This window comes from Mandrillus leucophaeus, unplaced genomic scaffold (assembly GCF_000951045.1).
Source record: "Mandrillus leucophaeus isolate KB7577 unplaced genomic scaffold, Mleu.le_1.0 Scaffold311, whole genome shotgun sequence".
NCBI classification, from domain to species: domain Eukaryota; kingdom Metazoa; phylum Chordata; class Mammalia; order Primates; family Cercopithecidae; genus Mandrillus; species Mandrillus leucophaeus.
In genome coordinates, this window is record NW_012103266.1 from 2273132 (window position 1) to 2289022 (window position 15891).

Consider the following 15891-nt stretch of genomic DNA (forward strand, 5'->3'; position numbering starts at 1 on the left):
GTCTATTATACAATATGGTGATTATAGTTAATAACAATATATTGTATTCTTGAAAATTGCTAAGGGAGTAGATTTTAAGTGTTCTCACCACAAAAAATAAATAACAGGTATATGAGGTAATGAATATGTTAAATTGCTTGATTTTATCCTTCCACAATGTATATATCAAAATATGTTGTAAACCATAAATATATACAATTTTATCTTGCCAATTAACTATATATAAATATATATGTGCATGTATGTGTGTATATATAAATTGTGTGTGTGTGTATATATATGTATATATAGAGAGAGAGAGAAAGAGAGAGAGCGAGTGAGAGCACGCTAAAAAATAATTTGTTTTCTTTGGACATTCTTCCAAAGAACATGAGGACCATTTGGAACTGAAAATGGTAATCAGAAAATAAGTTAAATAAAAATATAACACACCACTTATTAAAATGGGGAAATTATATTACATTAATAAAAATATGAACATTTAAGGTTTGGTATGGGCCCTTCTGAAGAAATTAGAGAATAACAGAGAGGTATTTATCCAAAGAATTTAAGGTTTTCTAAGTTATAGCATATTTTCATGTCTATAGTAGCCTTCCGTTTGACTAAATTTTAAGGAAAGATTCATGTTGTTTTTTTCTCTTTCCAATGTGATTTCATTTTATCTAACTTTTTAGCTAATTCTTTTGTTCAAAATGTGCAATAAAAACATTGTGGTACATGTTAGCAATTCCTAGATGTATGTGCCTTGGGTGTATATGGGCATTTAAAGATAAATTGCAAAGTTGAAAAGGTAGAAATGATTTTAGAATGTTGCTTAACATGATGGATGTGAAACTTTCTCAGATCTATAGAAAACTGCTTTTAGGTAGCAGTCACACTATTATAAGCTAAAATTAATATAAACCCCAAAACTCAGGTGAGGAAGGAGTGTTGCTCATTGGTCTGAACCCAGAATTGGGTCACTTCTCCTGGGCTTTAATCCCAGCACTGTGACTATGAGTAAGTCATTTGCATTTTAACCCCATGATGCCTCAGTTTCCAAATTTGTTATACAGAAAAAAACACTGACCTAACTCATAAAGCCGTGGAGATTTAAAAATGAAATATTACTGCTCTTGGAAAATATGAACTGCAATAATGCTAATTATTATTACAAAAATAAATGCATGTTCATCATGTGGTAATTTAGGCAGAATGAGGTTGGGGAAAGGAGACTCTCAGAGCTCTTTTGTGTCAGTTAAATGAATCCTCTCCATTTAGTTGGCTCTGTAATAGCAGTCAGATGACTGGAGGATTTGCAAATAGTACAGTGATGATGGGGTTAGAGGAATGGAAGAAGATTAAAAACAATTCTCAGTTATATGACTCATACAGATTATAGGACAGCAGTCTAGCTCACTGCAGCACCTTAGTTCCAAGGACCCATAACATCGGAATCCAGAACTCATAAGCATTTGAGACAACCTGTAGAGAATCAGTTTAACCAATTGCATCAGTCCCACAGCCAATTAGTCACATTGACATGGCCTCTATAAGCATCCTACCAAATCTAACATACATAGGAGGCCAATGAGCTTGTTATCACAATTCTAAAATTAATTTATTCTTGCACAACGTCTTGCTAATTAGAACTATTATGCCAATCTTTTAATTACACTTTCAACCCTTTATGCATAACAGTGACTCAAGATAGACAGAGACAGCATATCAAACTGGCAATTGAGATATTCATGGGTTCTGCCTCACTTATCTCCACTACAGCCAAATAAATGTTTATATTATCATCATTATTATATTGCATGGTAGATGTACATGGGGTTTTGTAGACACTAGGATAGAGATTCCATTGCTTCCTGGCAGGAGCATAGAACTAGCTTGTCATGAAACAGTAGAGAATTTAAGTGTATATCAGTTTTAAAGAGCATAGACTGACGCTGTCAGAACAATTTGGGTGCATGAAGAGATGACTTCAAAAATAGACACCTAAGAATTTCCTCCAAATTAATGGATGACCCCCAAAAAAATAATTAGGGCGGGGTTGTACTAAAGAAGCATGGGGAAACTAATGAGAAAATATTTGTTGCATATACACAATATGTCATAACATAGTGAGAAAACATTTAATTCATCTGTTTCAAGGGCTATTTTGAAGTTACGTTTAAAAATTTTCTGATTGAAAGGTTTTTTTGTTTTTTTTTTTTTTTTTTTTTCTTTAAATCAGTGGCTGAAATCACACGAGATTGGTTTTGCCTCTAACTTTTTTCTTTCCTTCTCATCCTTCACTGGGTTGGCAGAATGAACCAGGTCTGAAAATACAAATGTATCAAAGGACATTATAGTACCTGACAGCTTCGCTTTGTCAGTTTGTGAACGTATGGTAACCATTTTGAAAGGATATTTCATGAGAATGAGAATCCAACCGTCTGGTCATCTTTCATTGGTCTGCATCTTATCCCCTGGCCATGCCTCATATTGCCCCACCTTCATGCCGTTGCTTATACTTCTTCCACCATCTTCATACCAGCCTTGCAGCTCTTCCAAAGACAACATCCTCTTCAGAGTCTAGACTAAGTTCATTCCCCTGACTTAACAGAATTTATTAATGGTAGCCCAATTTTAGCCAATTTAAATCTTTTTGGGAGCAGGCAGGGTAAAATTTATAAATGACTGAAAGCATGTTGCTTAGTCGGCAAGGGCTGCCAGAACAAAATACCATAGACTGGGCGAATTAAACAAGCCAAGTTTATTTTCTCACAGTTTTGGAAGCTGGGAAGTCTGAGATCAGGGTGCCAGTATATTTTGGCTTACGGACAGCCATCTTTGCACTGTGTGCTCACAGGACTTTCCTCAGCCTGTGCAGATAAAGAAAGATCTCTCTGTCCTCCTCTTCCTATGAGGCCACCAACCTAATCAAATTAGGACTCCATCTTTATGACTTAGTTTAACTTTAATGACATTCTAAAAGCTGTATCCTCAAATATAGTCATATTGGGGGTTAGGGCTTCAACGCAGGAATTGGCAGGGCTTGGGGGGTGCAATTCAGTTCATAGCAACATGTCTCTGGTTTGGAAAGTAAACATCTACTGTTTAGTAACATCTTTTTTTATTGGGTACACCTTTTTCTTTTTAAATTAAAAATAACTCCTTATTTTTCCCATTAGAAGAAAACACATGTTATTAAAGATACATAAAATGAAAGTAAGCCAAAAGAAGAAAACAAGAACAATAGTCATCCCACTGTCCAAATCAACTACTAAGACTTTGCCTTTCACATTTTCAGACATTTTTCAATGTATACCTTCATACTTTTAAAACCTGGAATCATATTATGTATGCTATATATACTTTTTAAATAACATGACTTTTCATCATTTAATATTCATATACAACATTTTAAAGGCTGCAGAGTATTTCATTGCAAGAATAAACTGTAACTTACATAACAATTTTCCTTTTTATATTAATTTATAATTATTACAAACACGAATATCTTACTACATCCATTCTTGTCCACTTATTCGATAATATCTTTAAGATAAATTCCTAGGAATTAAATTACTGAGAAAAAGAATAATATGGTTTGAATGTATCCTCCAGAAACTCATGCTGAAACTTAATTTTCAATGTGGTAGTATTGAGACTTGGATCTTTAACGGGTGATTGAGTTATGAAGGCAGATTAATGGATTAATCTATTCATGGATTAATGGATTAACAGATTAATGTGTTGTCATGGGAGGGAAACTGGTGTCTTTATAAGAAGGGAAAGAGAGACCTGAGTTGGCATGCTAGCCCACTTAGCCACCTCACTTTGTGATACCCAGCACCACTTCAGAAAACCCTGTAGAGTCCCTACCAGCAAGAAGGCTCTCACTTTTGACACCTCAATCTTCAGAATTGTAAGAAATACATTCATTTTCTTTATAAATGATCAAGTTTCAGATATTCTGTTATAAGCAATAGAAAATGGACTGAGATGAAAAGCATGCATTTTTTCCAAGATTTTTTTTTTATAAAGATTTCCAAATTGACCTACTGGAAGAAATTACAAATGTCTATAACCACTAGTAGTACAGAAGGCATATATCCCACCAACACTAAAGTTAGTACTTTACTACTTCGCAATTTAGTAGGCTGAAAATATCTAATTTTAATTCATATAGTATTAATCCTAGTATAATTAAACTTGTTTTATATTCTACTAGGAGTTCACATTTCTTGTTTTGAATTTCTCTGTTTGTATTTGCCCACTGTTTTTTTACTTGGCATTTTTGTCTTTTTTCTTTTGTTATATATTGAGTATTTTTTTGAATTGTTGCCGATATTTTACCAAAAATTTTGAGGAAACTAAAGTCTTCTTTTCTGACTAAATGATGAAGTCACTATTAAAATGTTTGGACTTCTCCTATGACCTAAAAGATTATGTCATGATATGCTTTTTATCCAATATAAAGTTCATTTACAGATACTCTAGTTTTTCAAAAAGGTGAATATCGAGAATCTCACAGCAATATAGCCTTGATTTTAAAAGCTACACATTTTGTAACAAAGCCAAATGATCTAATTAGAAATCCCACTTTCTATTATAAAAAAATATTTTCCAATGTATTTGTTAACATTATTTAGAAACTAATTTACGATATAATCTCACTGGAAGCCTGTAAGTATTCTGAGTAAAGAAAAATGCAAATTTTTGTAAATAACACATCTTAAGATTACCAGATTTGTGAAGTAAATGTGAGTTAAATAAAATTTATTTTATATGTAAACTATTAGACAGTTTTATTAAAGTGTAATTGCAAGTTGGATGTAAAATAAAAAGTAACTTAGTGGTCTTTAGTCACCCAATTTATAAAACAGCTCAACAATATTTGTGTGTGTTTCAAATATTTTCACTCCATTCTTAAGACTTACAAATGTATCAATAAATTTACTGTGTGTATTCTGGTAATAGCAGCTGGTTGATCCGCGTAATATATCCTTTAATAAAGTGCTCCTAACAATCTCAGGATACTCTTTCCACATTAATCACAAGTATAAGAAATTCCATGAGCAACAGATACTTATGAACTATGGTCTGTTTACAAATACAGTGGTATACATCAAGGTTTTTGATTGGTGAGAACTCTCAGTCTAGTATGAATAGATTTGGGCATTCTAGTATTCCATAAATGTATTAGGTGACGACTAGTCATGTAGAAAATTAATTGAGTTTGTTTAGATGATCTCTACAGTAGTTAGTGTTATGTGTCAACTTCTCCAGGCTATAGTACCCATTTATTTAATTAAACAGTACTGTAGGAGTTGCTGTGAAAGTATTTTACAGATGTGACTAACTTTTTAAATTAGTTGACTTTAAAGGAGTTGACCCTTGAGAACGTGGGTAGGCCTTATACAATCAGTCGAAGGTCTTAAGGACAGAAATTGAAGTTTTCCAAAGAAGAAGAAATTCTACCTCAAGGCTGCAACATTAACCCCTCCTCAAATTTTCAGCCTGGGGCCTGCACTACAGATTCAGGACTTGCCAGCCTTTGCAATCCTACGAAATTATTTCATAAAAAAATTCCTTAATGTGGGCCAGGCGTGGTGGCTCACACTTGTAATCCCAGCACTTTGGGAGACTGAGGTGAGCAGATCACTTGAGGTCAGGAGTTCGAGACCAGCCTGGCCAACATGGCAAAACCCTGTCTCTACTAAAACTGCAAAAATTAGCTGGGCATGGTGGTACACACCTGTAATCCAGCTATTTGGGAAGCTGGGGCAGGAGAATCACTTGGACTCAGGAAGTGGGAGGTTGCAGTGAGCTGAGATCGCACCACTGCACTCCAGCCTGGGTAAGAGAGCAAGACTTCATCTCAAAAAAAAAAAAAAAAAAAAAAAAACCCTTGAAGTGAAGAGGGTTATATATATATAGTGGACCATTGAACAATGTGAGGGTTAGAGGGCCCAACCTCTCCATACAGTGGAAAAGCTATGTGTAACTCTTGACTTCCTCTAAAACTTAATTACTAATAGCCTACTGTTAACTAGAAGCAGCCTTATGGATAACATAAATAGGCAATTATACATATTTTTGTAGGTTACATGTATTATACTGTATTCTTACAATGAAGTAAGCCAGAGAAAATAGCATGTTGTTAAGAAAATCATCAGAAAGAGAAAATATATTTGCTATTCATTAGGTGGATATAAGTCATATTTAGCCTTGTCATCTTCACACTTCACTTTGAATAGGCTGGTGAGTGTATGTGTGTGTATGTGTCCTATTATGTTCTGTTTTTCTGGAGAACCCTGGCTGCTACAATCACTAATACCACTTTTAGTTCCAGCATTCCAATATTCTATCAAAATGAATTAAGAAGGCCACGGCTGCTTACTTATGGGAGACAAATAATTAAAAGGCGACTTCTCACTAGTGTATTCAGTTAGAAAAAATATACTAAAAGGGATTACTTTTCTAAGGAAAAAAAAATTGTGTGTGTGCGTGTGTGTATAGACAAAGTGTTTATGTATATGGACAGACAGAAACAAATAGAGACAAAGATCTAATACATAAAGTTTGAATAATTATTTCATGCATCTTTATTATTGAAAGTAAATTTGACTCTGAGGAAAGATGTCAAAGTGACAGGGCTACACACTGAAGTTCTCTATCAGTGTCTAGTGAGGTAAGGCAAAGAGTGCACATTTCTCATGCAAAGCACTACAGAGTTATAGATCTCTAAATACTTAAACGACTTCTGAAAAATGATGGATTAGTCATTGTTGAGTACACAGAGTCTGACTCAGTATTAATAGACTCATAATATTATTGAATGTGGTGAAACTCACATTTCCATAGAAAGCACATACCTATGCTAATTTGGATCATGTGTCCAAACATATAATCACCAATATAGCATCAATGAAATCAGTACCATAGAATACTATTATTAGTAGTCAATATAGGAGTATGAAATGCACTTGAATTTTATATATATGGGTATATATATATTTCTCTGTATACCCTCTGCACATGATAGGAAGGAATGATTGGAAGATCCCTTTCTGTTAGAGGGCTTCTTCCTTTGTGTTAACAAAGGTGTTAAAGATAGCCAGCCAAATACTACCAGGAGCACAGCTGTAGTCAGGTTTATTAGCTTGCTGCTTGCAGGAAGGGAGAATGCATACCAGGGGAACTGAGATATCTCAAAGGAGTTTGGAAGGGGGTGCTTAGGGAATTTTGGAGGCTGAAGTTATTAACAGGATGGTATTAGCAGAAACTGGATGAAATCTGAAAAGAAAGGAGTAGTTAATGAACTTATTTTTATAATATGTGCTTCTCTGCAGAGTTCCTGTTGTTAAGTGTTAGATCAGCTTATCTGTGCTTTTCTCAAGAAGCTATGGGTCTGAAGGAGCTGGTGTTCAAGACTTTGAGCTCTAATAGTCTGCAATTATGGTTTGGTTTCTTACAGTTTGTTTTGGAGCCATTATTGTCTTGCAGGTGTGGTTCCTCTTTCACTTTTCATTTCCCCTCACAGCAGAGCTGCCAGCATGACCATTTTTCATTTTAATGCTCCCTCCCCCATTCTGGTCATTCTTCAAACTAAGATGAAGGATGCACCATTATATTCTGGGGACTTGATCAATCCAGATATCTAGCACTATTTGATGGGTCATGATCATGTAACATGTTTTTGATAGTAGTTGTTTTGATCTCTACAGGCGTCAGGACTTCTTATTCTTTGTGTTGGATGATCAATTGTTGTATCATCAGGCTTGACAGCAGGAGCACAACAGCATTTAAAACTCTGGAGTTCACACATTTGGCCACTGCAACACAGAAAAACACTAAGACAAGGCGTATTATTAAAGTTTGAAGTGTACTTCAAAGCTACAATCATAGACCTCCAAATCTAGCCCATGAAAATATGCCCAGAATCTGTTTGAATTTTCAATAGATAAACAAATTGCGTTTTTCCCCCTTTGATCTGGATATGTATTGCTCAACTTTTCCAGTTCAAATCTCCAAAATACTATATCTGAACAAAATCTGTGATGCTGAATTAGGAAATGTCATATTTGAAAAGAGAATCAACTATGGAACTTAATCTAAAAAGTTTCTGGCTGAATATGTTGCAGTGTCCAAAAATCCCAATTTTAAAGTTTTGTTATTGTTGCTTTGCTTTCTGTGTAATCCAGTGTCACCGAATGCATATTTATTAGAGCATCAAGCAATATTGGAACAATTTTGATGTTGTAAAATGTTTACAGAAGAAAACAGTTCAGTGCAGACTCTGGGATCACCTAGGTTCGGCTTACTAGTTATGTGAACTTGGATAAGTTTTTCTTTTTTTCTTCTTTTATAAAATCTATTGGATATGTTTTAAGTATGCAACATCATGTTACAGGATACATATAAATAGCAAAATGGTTACTCTCCTGGAGCAATTTAACATATCTGTAATCTCACATACTTACGTATGTGTGGGTGTGTGGTGTGTGGTGAGAGCTGCTAAATTCATTCAACAAAAATTTCAAATGCAATATAATATTATTAGCTATAGTCTTCATGTTGTACATTAGATCTCTAGAATTTTTCATCCTACATATTTGCTACGTTGTATCCTTTGACCTACGCTTCATCTCCTCTCCTCCCCTCCCAGCCCTCATCCCTTGTCACCACTGTTTCATCCTCTGTCCCTGTGTATTTTACTTTTCTTAAGTGTAAAAAAAAAAAAAAAAAAAAAAAAAAACTTCTATGTCTCATTCTTTTCATCTGTAAAATAGAAAGATAAAGAGTATCTACCTCATAGGGTTGTGGTAGACATTAAATGAGTTTGTAAAGTACTTTGATCAGTGATTGGTACAAAGTTAGCACATGAAGAATGCTTGGCAAGTGAATTTTTAAAAATACAAGATATGGGTGGCAGGCAAGATGGCCGAATAGGAACAGCTCAGGTCTGCAGCTCCCAGCAAGATCAACGCAGTAGGCGGGTGATTTCTACATTTCCAACTGAGGTACCCAGCTCATCTCATTTGGACTGGTTAGACAGTGGGTGCAGCCCATGGAGGGCAAGCCGAAGCAGGGTGGGGTGTCCCCTCACCTGGGAAGCGCAAGGGGTCAGGGAACTCCCTCCCCTAGCCAAGGGAAGCTATGAGGGACTGTGCCATGAGGAACAGTGCACTCTGGCCAGGATACTACACTTTTCCCATGGTCTTCGCAACCCGCATACCAGGAGATTCCCTCCAGTGCTTATGCCACCAGGGCCCTGGGGTTTAAGCACAAAACTGGGCAGCCGTTTGGGCAAATACCTAGCTAGTTGCAGGAGTTTTTTTTTCATACCCCAGCAAGAAGGAACCGTTCACTCCCCTGGAAAGGGGCTGAAGCTAGGGAGCCATGTGGTCTAGCTCAGTGGATCCCACCCCCACGGAGCCCAGCAAGCTAAGATCCACTGGCTTGAAATTCTTGCTGCCAGCATAGCAGTCTGAAGTCAACCTGGGATGCTCCAGCTTGGTGGGGGCAGGGGCGTCTGCAATTACTGAGGCTTGAGTAGGTGGTTTTCCCCTCACAGTGTAAATAAAGCCACCAGGAAGTTCGAACTGGGCAGAGTCCACCACAACCCCACAAAGCCTCTGTAGCCAGACTGCCTCTCTAGATTCTTCCTCTCTGGGGAGGGCATCTCTTAAAGAAAGGCAGCAGCCCTAGTGAGGGGCTTATAGATAAAATTCCCATCCCCCTGGGACAGAGCACCAGGGGGAAGGGGTGGCTGTGGTTGCAGCTTCAGCAGACTTAAACGTTGCTGCCTGCTGGCTCTGAAGAGAGCAGTGGATCTCCCAGCACAGCGCTTGAACCCTGCTAAGGGACAGACTGCCTCCTCAAGTGGGTCTCTGACCCCCGTGCCTCCTGACTGGGAGACAAGTCCCAGCAGGGATCAACAGACACCTCTGTGTCTTCCTCTGGAAGCTTCGTCCCAGAGGGGCACCCACCAGATGCCAGACACAGGAATGCTCTGGCTGGCATCTGGTGGGTGCCCGTCTGGGACGAAGCTTCCAGAGGAAGGAACAGGCAGAAATCTTTGCTTTTCTGCAGCCTCCGCTGGTGATACTTAGGCAAACAGGGTCTGGAGTGGACCTCCAGCAAACTCCAGCAGACCTGCAGCAGAGGGGCCTGACTATTAGAAGGAAAACTAACAAACAGAAAGGAATAGCATCAACATCAACAAAAAGGATGTCCACACAGAAACCTCATCTGAAGGTCACCAGCATCAACAACCAAAGTAGAAAAATCCATGAAGGCAAGAAAAAATCAGTGCAAAAAGGCTGAAAATTCCAAAAACCAGAATGTCTCTTCTCCTCCAAAGGATCACAACACCACGCCAGCAAGGGAACAAAACTGGATAGAGAATGAGTTTGACAAATTGACAGAAGTAGGCTTCAGAAGGTGGGTAATAACAAACTCCTCTGAGCGAAAGGAGCATGTTCTAACCCAGTGCAAGGAAGCTAAGAACCTCAAAAAAAGGTTAGAAGAATTGCTAACTAGAATAACCAGTTTAGAGAAAAACATAAATGACCTGATGGAGCTGAAAAACACAGCACAAGAGCTTCGTGAAGCATACACAAGTGTCAATAGGCAAATCAATCAAGCCAAAGAAAGGATATCAGAGATCGAAGATCAACTTAACTAAATAAAGTGTGAAGAAAAGATTACAGAAAAAAAGAATGAAAAGAAATGAACAAAGCCTCCAAAAAATATGGGACTATGTGAAAAGACCAAACCTACGTTTAATTGGTATACCTGAAAGAGAAGGGAAGAATGGAACCAAGTTAGAAAACACTCTTCAGGATACTATAGAGGAGAATTTCCCCAAGCTGGCAAGACAGGCCAACATTCAAATTCAGGAAATACAGAGAACACCACAAAGATACTCCTCGAGAAGAGCAACCCCAAGACACATAATCATCAGATTCATGAAGGTTGAAATGAAGGAAAAAAATGTTAAGGGCAGCCAGAAAGATTGGGTTACCCACAAAGGGAAGCCCATCAGACTGACAGTGGATCTCTCTGCAGAAACCCTACAAACCAGAAGAGAGTGGGTACCAATATTCAACATTCTTAAAAGAATTTTCAACCTAGAATTTCATATACAGCCAAACTAAGCTTCATAAGCAAAGGAGAAATAAAATCCTTTACAGATAAGCAAATGCTGAGGGATTTTGTCACCACCAAGCCTGCCTTACACAAGAGCTCCTAAAGGAAGCACTAAATATGGAAAGGAAAAACTGGTACCAATCACTGCAAAAACATAACAAATTGTAAAGACCATCAACACTATGAGGAAACTGCATCAACTAATGGGCAAAATAACCAGGTAGCATCAAAATGACAGGATCAAATTCACACATAACAACATTAACACTAAATATCAACAGGCTAAATGCCCCAATTAAAACACAGACTGGCAAATTGGATAAAGAGTCAAGACCCATCAGTGTGCTGTAGTCAGGAGACCCATCTCACATGCAAAGACACACATAGGCTCAAAATAAAGGGATGGAGGAATATTTACCAAGCAAATGGAAATTAAAAAGCAGGGGTTGCAATCCTAGTCTCTGATAAAACAGACTTTAACCAACAAAGATAAAAAAAAAAAAACACAAAGAAGGGCATTACATAATGGCAAAGGGATCAATGCAACAAGAAGAGCTAACTATCCTAAATATATATCCACCCAATACAGAAGCACCCAGATTCATAAAGCAAGTTCTTAGAGACCTACAAAGAGACTTAGACTCCCACACAATAATAGTGGGAGACTTTAACACCTCACTGTCAATATTAGATCAACGAGACAGAAAATTAACAAGGATATTCAGGACTTGAACTCAGCTCTGGACCAAGTAGATGTAATAGAGATCTATAGAACTTTCCACCCCAAATCAACAGAATATACATTCTTCTCAGCACCTCATCGCGCTTATTCTAAAATTGACCACATAATTAGAAGTAAAACACTCCTTAGCTAATGCAAAGGAACAGAAATCATAACAAACAGTCTCTCAGACTATGGTGCAATCAAATTAGAACTCAGGATTAAGAAACTCACTCAAAATCACATAACTGCATGGAAAGCAGACAACCTGCTCCTGAAGGACTACTGGGTAAATAACGAAATTAAGGCAGAAATAAATAAGTTCTTTGAAACCAATGAGAAGAAAGACACAATGTACCAGAATGTCTGGGACATAACTAAAGCAGTGTGTAGAGGGAAATGTATAGCACTAAATGCCCACATGAGAAAGCAGGAAAGATCTAAAATTTACACCCTAACATCACAATTAAAAGAACTAGAGAAACAAGAGCAAACAAATTCAAAAGCTAGCAGAAGACAAGAAATAACTAAGATCTGAGCAGAACTGAAGGAGATAGAGACACGAAAAACCCTTCAAAAAATCAATGAATCCAGGAGCTGATTTTTTGAAAAGATTAAGAAAATAGACCAAAAGCCAGACTAATAAAAAAAAGAGAAAAGAATCAAATAGACACAATAAAAAATGATAAAGGCAAAATCACCACTGATCCCACAGAAATACAAACTACCACCAGAGAATACTATAAGCACCTCTACACAAATAAACTAGAAAATCTAGAAGAAATGGATAAATTCCTGGACACATATACCCTCCCAAGACTAAACCAGGAAGAAGTTGAATCTCTGAGTAGACCAATAACAAGTTCTGAAATTGAGGCAGTAATTAATAGCCTACCAACTAAAAACAGCCCAGGACCAGACAGATTCACAGCTGAATTCTACCAGAGGTACAAAAAGGAGCTGGTCCCATTCCTTCTGAAACTATTCCAAACAATAGAAAAAGAGGGACTCCTCCCTAACTTATTTTATGAGGCCAGCATCATCCTGATACCAAAACCTGGCAGAAACACAACAACAAAAGAAAATTTCAGGCCAATATCCCTGATGAACATCGATGTGAAAATCCTCAATAAAATACTGGCAAACCGAATCTAGCAGCCCATCAAAAAGCTTATCCACCATGATCAAGTCGGCTTCATCCCTGGGATGCAAGGCTGGTTCAACCTACACAAATCAATAAACATAATCCATCATATAAACAGAGTCAATGACAAAAACCACATGATTATCTCATTAGATACAGAAAAGGCCTTCCATAAAATTCATCACCCCTTCATGCCAGAAACTCTCAATACACTAGGTATTGATGGAACCTATCTCAAAATATTAAGAACTATTTATGACATACCCACAGCCAATATCATACTGAATGGGCAAAAGCTGGAAGCATTACCTTTGAAAACCAGCACAAGACAAGGATGCTCTCTCTCACCACTCCTATTCAACATAGTTTTGGATGTTCTGGCCAGGACAGTCAGGCAAGAGAAAGAAATACAGCGTCTTCAAATAGGAAGAGAGGAAGCCAAATTGTCTCTGTTTGCAGATAACATGATTGTATAGTTAGATAATCCCATCATCTCAGCCCAAAATCTCCTTAAGCTGATAAGCAACTTCAGCAAACTCTCAGGGTACAAAATCAATGAGCAAAAATCACAAGCATTCCTATACACCAATAAAAGACAAACAGAGAGCCAAACCATGAGTGAACTTATATTCACAATTGCTACAAGGAGAATAAAATACCTAGGAATACAAGTTACAAGGGATGTGAAGGACCTCTTCAAGGAGAAGTACAAACCACTGGTTGAGGAAATAAGAGAGGACACAAACAAATGGAAAAACATTCCATGCTCATGGATAGAAAGAATCAATAACATGAAAATGGCCATACTGCCCAAAGTAATTTATAGATTCAATGCTATCCCCATCAAGCTACCATTGAGTTTCTTCACAGAATTAGAAAAAACTACTTTAAATTTCATATGGAACCAAAAAAGAGCCCATATAGACAAAACAATCCTAAGCAAAAAGAACAAAGCCAGAGGTACCAGCTGCCTGACTTCCAACTATACTACAAGTCTACGGTAACCAAACCAGCATAGTACTTGTACCAAAAGAGATATATAGACCAATGGAACAGAATAGAGGCCTCAAAAATAATGCCACACATCTACAACCATCTGATCTTTGACAAACCTGATGAAAACAAGCAATGGGGAAAGGATTCCCTATTTAATAAATGGTGCTGGGAAAACTGGCTAGGCATATGAAGAAAACCAAAACTGGACCCCTTCCTTAGACCTTTACAAAAATAAACTCAAGATGGATTAAAGACTTAAACATAAGACCTAAAACCATAAAAATCCTAGAAGAAAACCTAGGCAATACCATTCAGGACATAGGCATGGGCAAAGACTTCATGACTAAAACACCAAAATCAATGGCAACAAAAGCCAAAATACACAAATAGGATCTAATGAAACTAAAGAGCTTCTGTACAGCAAAAGAAACTATCAGGGTGAACAGGCAACCTACTGAATGGGAGAAAATTTTTGCAATCTATCCATCTGACAGAAGGCTTATATCCAGAATCTATGATAAACTTAAACAAATTTACAAGAAAAAAACAACCCTATCAAAAAGTGGGCAAAGGATGTGAACAGACACTTATCAAAAGAAGACATTTATGTGGCCAACAAGCATGTGAAAAAAAGCTCATCACTGGTCATTAGAGAAATGCAAATCAAAACCACAATGAGATACCATCTCACACCCATTAGAATGGCGATCATTAAAAAGTCAGGAAACAACAGATGCTGGAGAGAATGTAGAGAAATAGCAATGCTTTTACACTGTTGGTGGGAGTGTAAATTAGTTCAAACATTGTGGAAGTCAGTGTGGTGATTCCTCCAGGATCTAGAACCAGACATACCATTTGACCCAGCAATCCCATTACTAGGTATATACCCAAAGGATTATAAGTCATTCTATAAATACACATGCACATATATGTTTATTGCAGCACTGTTCACAATAGCAAAGACTTGGAAGCAACCCAAATGCCTATCAATGACAGACTGGATAAAGAAAATGGTGGCACATATACACCATGGAATACTATGCAGCCATAAAAAAGGATGAGTTCATGTCCTTTGCGGTGACATGGATGAAGCTGGGAACCATCATTCTCAGCAAACTAACACAGGAACAGAAAACCAATCACTGCATGTTCTCACTCATAAGTGAGATTCGAACAATGAGAACACATGGACACAGTGAGGGGAATATCACACACTGGGACCTGCTGGGGGATGGGGGACTAGTGGAGGGATAGCATTAGGAGAAATACCTATGTAGATTTTGGGTTGATGGGTGCAGCAAGCCACCATGGCACGTGTATACCTATGTAACAAACCTGCATGTTCTGAGTATGTACCCCAGAACTTAAAGTATAATAAAAAAAGAAAAAATATATAAGATATGCTCTGTTTTACCATATATCCTTATTATGAGATCCGTAAGAAAAAAAAGAATTGAAAACCAAAGGTCTCGCAATTTTAATTGGCATTAAAATTACCTGAGACAATTTTTAAATATTTCTAAACACCAACCCAGATCTAGTAAACCAGAATTTCTGGGCATGTAGCCTAGCAATCTTCATTTTAAACGAGTATCTCAGGTGGTCTCTGTACCATCATTGATAAGCATTGTAGTAAAACCTTGTCTGGCAAAGGAATCTATATTAAGATGATCACAAATATGTTGATTTCTTAATATCATATTTTCGCTTAATCACAGTAAAGAGCAACCAAAAAAATAAACAGATAATATACAATAATGACAAAAATATAGACACAAAGTCATTTATAAAACTAAAAATATTAGTGTGCCATTAAGAGAAATGCTACATCTCACCATTCCTATTCAATGTATACTGGAAGTCCTGGCCAGGGGAATCAGGCAAGAGAAGGAAATAAAAG